At 39.6% G+C, this 7,361-nt stretch overlaps 1 pseudogene; it reads right to left on the bottom strand.

Annotated features, from left to right (window-relative positions):
- Window positions 1-3,685: 3,685 nt before the first annotated feature.
- LOC133737639 (cytochrome P450 CYP736A12-like) lies at window positions 3,686-6,541 on the bottom strand (annotated as a pseudogene).
- Window positions 6,542-7,361: the final 820 nt, after the last annotated feature.

Here is a 7,361-nt window from a genome sequence, read left to right as displayed (position 1 = left end):
TAATCAAAGAATGGTGATTCTAATCATACCTAGCTTACAAATTTAATATATGGACCTCTCAATTTCTTTGAATATTTTTAAGTTCAATTTTACCCCTCTACAAAATGCTGATGAAAAAATTAGGATCTAAATTCCTAGCAGCCATGACAGAAAAGGAGAGAGAGAAGCAGTGAAGGTAGCCATCGTGGTGGTGGTGAGAGAGGTGAGAAGTTGAATGTTTGACAAGATATATTAAACCCCTAACATACTCCATACTAATCTTTTTGACACAAATCTTATTCAAAAAAATATCATTGTCAAGTTATTGTTAAGGTTGGAAGAGGAGGAGGAGGTGTAGAAACAAAAAAAAAATATGGGAAAAATTGGGTGTTTGGTGTCAAAATAAAAAGGAAGAGGGTCCATATTTTTTATACATATACAAAAGTAGAATGGATTTTACTGTTCAATGAATAGTAAAACAGTAATTTCCGGATTTGCCCCTATTTTCTTTCATCTTTGACGCTTTTGTTCCTCAGTTTTTTTTTTTTTAAAGAAAAAACACACAATATTAGCTCAATTAAATTATTACAAATAGAAGTGAAAGATAATTATGATCTTAAAATTTATTTGTTCTTGAATCCATAGTTTTAGCTTAGTAGGATTATACAAACTTTTTATCCGTCTTTATATATGGCTTAAGTTTGTCAAAAGTGCAATAACCTGAGCCCAGAACATAAACCTTGATTTAAAAAATAGAAATAGAAAAAGTCAATAAACATGGTATTATGTCTTGAGTAATTCTTAAATTTAAATTTAGAACTTTATATGTTTATCACAGAGCAGTAAATTGTTATAAAGATTTTTGAAAGCTTCACTGCTAAGTTTCATATGCTGCTCCTTATATTAGATCGTTTGTATCCAAAAACAAATGAAGGGTCTTCAACACCATATGAACCAATAAGTGATACATCAGAGGATGATTAGTTCCAACTTGAAATGTATGATATTTTGGTGAGATTTAACCACTTTTTTAATTTGTATGTAAAGAATATCTTTTGTTAGACTATGCATTTCTTTTGAAAAATGTAAATAGAGAAGTTTGGTTAAAATATCAGCTCATACTCAACACTTCCATTTAAAGTTAGGTTAAAATACCAGCTTTCATAATATGCAAAATGATAATATATTTAGTTAACATTTTTTGTGTTGTCATTTCTACCCTACTGCATATAAAATTCATGACAAAAAATACAAATCCACAACATCGCGCGGGTGAGATGCCTAGTTTATTTACTATATACTAGAGCTCCTGTAACTGTACTGTTCTTAGGAACCAGTTCATATCAGCAGTGGAATGACGGTTTTGCCCCCGAAGTTTTTATTATGAATAATTGAATATAGCGAGAGAGAGAGAGGCTTTGAGATACGTAGGACGAGTAGGAGAGGTTGGTTTTCTATGCTAATTTGCCAGATTTGAGATTTTCAATTTTTGATTTGATGTCGTCGTGGGTTGCTGGGGGGTGGGAAAGAGAAGAGGAGGGATTCAAGATTGTGGTGGGACTTGGGGGGAAGAGTTTGGGTTTATTTCCGGAGATCGAGTTTGGGGGAAAAGAGGTGTGTGTTTGGCTTTCCCTTGCTTAGAGTTTTCCTTGATAATGATTGATTCAATTATTGACCAAATTGAGTCGGATTTGGTTAAGGTAGTGTTTTCCATTTTGAATGCTTGATATTGTCAATTGTGTGCTTTGCAGGAAGTTCATAATAGGAAGTTGCGATACAAAGCTCCTAGAACTGCTGGATTGTAAAAATTGCTCAACTCTTGGACGTTGTATGCTTATGTAAGGTAGCTTTTTTTTCCTTCTCCGACTATGTTTGAACTATCAAAAGTTATACGATGTTTTGCTATTGCATACAAGTCATGAATGTGATCTGTACACAAATGGTAAAAAGCAATTAGAGGCTCAGAACAGTCAGTATGAAGCTTATGATTACACTGCTGAGTGGATAAATTACTGTTAGGTTTGAGGAAAAGATTTATACTGCTGCTACTAGCAATAGATTTATGTATATCTATGATTTCTTGATACTTCCAGGTCCTTTTTTTTTTTTTTTTTTTTTTTCATTATGTGGTTAGTTAGCAGAAATGCAGATTAATTCGCCAGTCCGATGAGCTAACATGGTGACAATTCCAGAAATTGTCTGTTTGTTTATTGTAGTCAAAGTTGGAAAGTTTAGAATATTGAAGTTCATTTCTTGATTAACTGAATTGAAATTAGCTGTTTTCGATGTAACTTGGTGGTAGCCTATGAGATGGCTGGTCAGTTAGTCTATTGTTTAACTGGTTTTCTGCCTCAAAAGGCAATATTTTCTCAAACTAGGTGGCAGAAAAGAGAGCTGCATTCTTACCATTGCTGCATTTTGGATTGCAGGACCCTTTGCTTTATGGTCAGTTAGGATATTTTTGCTCAAGTTTGTGATCACCTTTGAATTATGCTATCAATTGTTTTGAATGGTATCTTATGGTAAGTGAGCAGGTGCTTAGCCAGTTCAAATTTGTTTAATATTTTTTTTGTCAGTTCAGCTTTAGGGATAATGAATTCTATTTTTGTATTTCCTGTTGTAAATTTTTGAAACTACTTTGAAATCTTTCATATGTTACAATGTTCACAGTGTGTGCACAGTGATCAAGCCCTTCATTGATGTGGGACGATAGATTTTCTTTTTGTGGGTTTTTGGGTTTGTAATAGTGATCTTCACTTTTTCAGGGAAAGTGATAGTTCGTGCTCTTGAAGAAAATGCTAGAGCTTCCTACAATTTGGATACTCTTTGAACTACAGAGCCGTTTGAGAAAGAACCAATTCAGGTAAAGTTGAAGTGGACAATTTTTTTTTTGTCTTTGTTTTGTTTTTTTTTTTTTTTTGTAACAATAGGCATCACATACTCATCCTTTTGCATGGATACGATGCTCCCTTAAAAAGTCATGCTATGAAGTAGCTACACATGTTACTGTCATGAATTTGTTATTTGATGGTAAGTCCTCAGAAAGCATGCTCCTATTCAGTTCCACATGTCATAATAAGCACACTTGATCTTCCTGATATCTTAAAATTTAAACAGTCCTGTAGTACAATTGCTTTCTGATGTTTTAGATTGTACAGTGCATATTATTTCTGTTTCATAATTGTTAGTTTATTACATGGAACAAGAACCTGTAGGTTGTTTAGCATTATTACTAAAAGGCATTTCCAAATCAAAACATTGCTGATGACAAACTTATGCTGAAGAAATATTAAGCCTATTATATGTCAACAGGTGAATTGAAAGTATAAATAAAACTACATTTGTTCCTTTTATTTAGGTTGAGTTAAATGGAGCACTTGAAACCCCATGTTAGCAAGGATTTAGTGCTTGGTCATATAGAATGTTGGGATTTTATCTGCAAGCCTTTTCCACCATATCTGCTTTCCTTATTCTACAGAGTACATCATTCCAGGGTTGTATACAGAATTACAGATCAAATTAAAATATGTTCATGAACACAACAAGTCAAACAAGTCAGAGATAATAATTTGTGCCATTAAGTAACCTCAATGCAATATCTCTGTAACCTAAATGTACTAATACATATTATAACTTTTCCAGATGCTGATGAAAAAAGTTGATGCATTGATGAAAACCATGGAGCGGAGTCTATGAAAATAAAGAAAGAAAGAAGACGTAGCTAAAGATAGGAGCTTGTAATTATAAACTCATCTAGGAGCTTGTAATTACTTTTCAACAGCCTCAATACCATTCTTTCCTTTTGTATTTTGGTTCTGTAGCAGCATCCCTTTCAAACATTAAAAATTTTCAAATCTGATCACCTGAATATATGATTGATTTTATGATTTACTTCTAATTGCTGGGGTTAACAAAAGCATCTTGAATGTTTGCTTACACGAGATTTATTGAAGATCATGTGGAGATTTAGTCTTTATGAGCAATGTGTCCTATTTTTTATATTAAGAACAATCCAACTTCTGTATACCACTACAGCTAAATTAATCAACTACAAAACCCGCAGCAAAGCGCGGGCACATTACCTAGTATTGATTCATGATGCAAACAATATTACTGATGAAATCATTTTACCAATTGCATTCCGCACATTTCTTGAAGCTGCAGAATGATAGATGGATGAATGCTTGTTGAGATCCAACAAACTATGGATGAATGTTTGTTGAGATCCAACACACTACATAAGATTCCATAATCAAAAGGTTACATTGAAAAAGTAACCTACATAAGACGGTACGTTGGCTTAGCAAGCAAGTGTTTGTCTTTTGACAGTGATAAGCCGAAATCCTCGGACATGTCCAAGTCTTGAGGTACCAAGCCATTTGGGATCGAGCTCCCAGTTAAAGCAGTGCACCAGCTGTGCCAGAACTAGCTGAACTGTGGTTAGTCCTAATTGCATACCCGGACACCCTCTGCGCCCAGACCCAAATGGGATGAGCTGAAAGTCATGTCCCCGGAGGTCTATGTTGTTGTTCATGAACCTTTTAGGATAAAGTTCCTCAACATTTTCGGACCAAACATTAGGATCTCTTCCAATGCTCCAGATGTTTACTATGATCCGCGACTTCTTGGGAATGTCATATCCATCGATTGTAATGTCCTCGATGGATTCATGTGGGACTAGTAACGGTGCAACTGGGTGTAGTCTGAAGCTCTCCTTCACCACCTTACTCAAGTAATCCAGCTTGGGCAAATCATATTCTTCCACCATTCGGTCCATACCAACCACACTTTGGAGCTCTTCTTGGAGATTCTTCATGATCCTTGGATGCCTCAAGAGCTCGGCAAGGCTCCAAACAATTGATGTGGCCGAAGTATCAAAAGCCGCGGTGATCATGTCTAGTAAGATGGCTTTCACATTTGTTCGATCAAGAAAGTGTACTTGCTCATCATTCGGGTTCAATTGTTGGTTCGTTAACGAAAGCAACACGTCTACAAAGTCCTCATGGCCTTGTTTCCCACTCCTAGTGTTGGCAACTTGTTCATGCTCGTCTATTATCTTCTCCAGGAGTTGATCGATCGTCTTGCTAACTTTCTTTAAGCGCTTGGTCAATCCCTGGGAGAAAGGAATTATTGCATCATTAAGATTCCAGAGTACAATGCATATGCATGTTATTCTATTATGTTATCTACTCTAAGATCCATGTTTGACGCCGAAACCAGTTGGCCTGTAAACTGTCTCTTTTGCTGCTGTGATTGCGCGGGCGTGCCAGCACCGTGGGGTGCAGTCGTCGAGGGAGTCCCTTGACCTGACTTCTTCTTCAAGCGTTTGTGGATGAGGAGAGCACCAACCTTGCCACAAGGTTCTTCTCTAGCCTTCCGAGAAAGGACTTTCTGCCTTACGGATAAGGACTTTGGGTGTGATCTCTTCGCGTCACCGAATCGATACTTAGTATTGTAGACTAAGCAGAGCAATCACTGGGAAGTTTGGAGAAAGCACGGGTTGCGCTAAAACGTGACTTTAGCTTCGCTGGGTTTCGAGGGCGTTACTCTTGTTTCGCTGGTAGTAACGGTGGCTGTTGCGCTCGCAGTCGGCTCCTGAGGAGACTGGGACTGGAAGTACGGTCGCCGGGTTGATCTGGTGATGCTGACAGTCGGCTCTTGGAGAGACTGGGACTGGCGCGCGGTCACGGGGTTTCAACGAGGTTGAAGGTTTGCTCCGGGGAGGCTTTGTAATCGCTAGGATTGATTTATTTGGGAGGGGTCCTCTATTCGTCCTTGAAACCTGGTATATATACCTAGGGTTTCGACTGCTCCTTGTCATAGAAGGAATATTGATTGAAGTTTCCTATTCAATCCCCGCTACCCGACTCCAATAAGGTTTCGTTTTCCTTATGGATCACGGAATGGGTGAAGCTGTAACCCAAACCCGAGTAGGCTTATTTTTGGACCGCAGGTATCGACCCGCTGTGCTAAATCCACTAAAGGATCTTGCCAAAATTACTTTTGGGCTCAAACATTGCCCCCCAGGCCCCGATATCATGCCCACGAAAATGTAACTGATTGAAGGGGACTAAAACGACACGTATGATGATCGAAACGATGTAATTAATGAAGGTTGCGTCTATTCGCTTGGCAAAATGTCCTTTCGTCGCATCGTTTCCCTCACAAAATCTTTTATTTAAATACCGCAGCCACTCTAGACCTGTCACATCAGAAACCCTTCCAGTCTCCTAAACCCAGAAAATCTCTCGCTCCATACCCACTTTACAGAAACCCAGAAATGGCTCCCCCAAAGAAGGTGATCATCGATCAGGAAGAAGAGCTTACTGATAACATTTCTCGCACTTGGGAAACCAACATCGGTGCCCGCTGTCGCATCCATACTTCCGTCCAGAGACCTCTGCTTCTCAGGCTTCCAAACCATCACGCCAGACTGGGTTCGGCACCACGAGATTCCATTCCTGATGACGCTCTCGTCCTTTATAGCCTGCCCATCCGTCGACCCATTCAGGTCCTCCGTAGGACCCCTGCGGATTTCAGTAGTTGGGGTGCGCAGAATCATCGGGCAAAAATAGGCCATTGGCCATCCAAAATTAGCGCAGATGAGATTTCCTGGTATCGTGAAGTAAGAGCGCGAGATTTGGCTCGCTGGAACGTGGCAGGTATTACCCACACTATCGATTTATACTTTCGCCTTCCTCGCGGTGGGAATCACTCACCACTCGCTGCCTTCCTTTGCTTTTGGCATACTGCTACCAATACTTTTGATTTTCGATTTGGCCAAATGAGTATAACATTGTTGGATATCCTCACCATTACTGGATTGCCCATCGATGGCGAGCCCTACCTGCATGGCCAATTCGACTCTGACACCTTCACATCAACCATGGACCAAACTGGTCGCAGTGCTCATAGCGGCTCCTATCCGCGGTGGCTGGCCTATTATCGTAAAGAGCACAATGAGACTGGTGGCATTGCTTTTCTGGAGTATTGGCTCTGCAAGTTCATATTTTGTACTTCTTCCTGTAAGCCCACTGGCGCATGGACTCTTCTGGCAACGGCCCTCTACAACGGCCGCCGCGTGGGGTTAGGACAACCAGTGTTGGGTGCCCTCTACCGTACTCTGTACCAGGCCACGATGCATCCTTTTGAGACTAGCATTTCTGGCCCATTTTGGATCCTCGATTTCTGGATTCAAAGTTACTTTCCATTCTTCCACCGCGACGACATTTCACTGCTACCACCGGCTGATGCCCTTCTTGGTCAGTGGTTTTGTCGCGATGCGAGGTACATATCTCCACCATATTCTGAGTGTTTCTCATATTTGTACCTCCTGCACGAGATGCCCTACTGCGATCTAATACTTAATAGGAGATTCCCCG

The sequence above is a fragment of the Rosa rugosa genome, chromosome 3 (assembly GCF_958449725.1).
Source record: "Rosa rugosa chromosome 3, drRosRugo1.1, whole genome shotgun sequence".
NCBI classification, from domain to species: domain Eukaryota; kingdom Viridiplantae; phylum Streptophyta; class Magnoliopsida; order Rosales; family Rosaceae; genus Rosa; species Rosa rugosa.
This window is presented reverse-complemented; position numbering and strand designations above follow the sequence as displayed.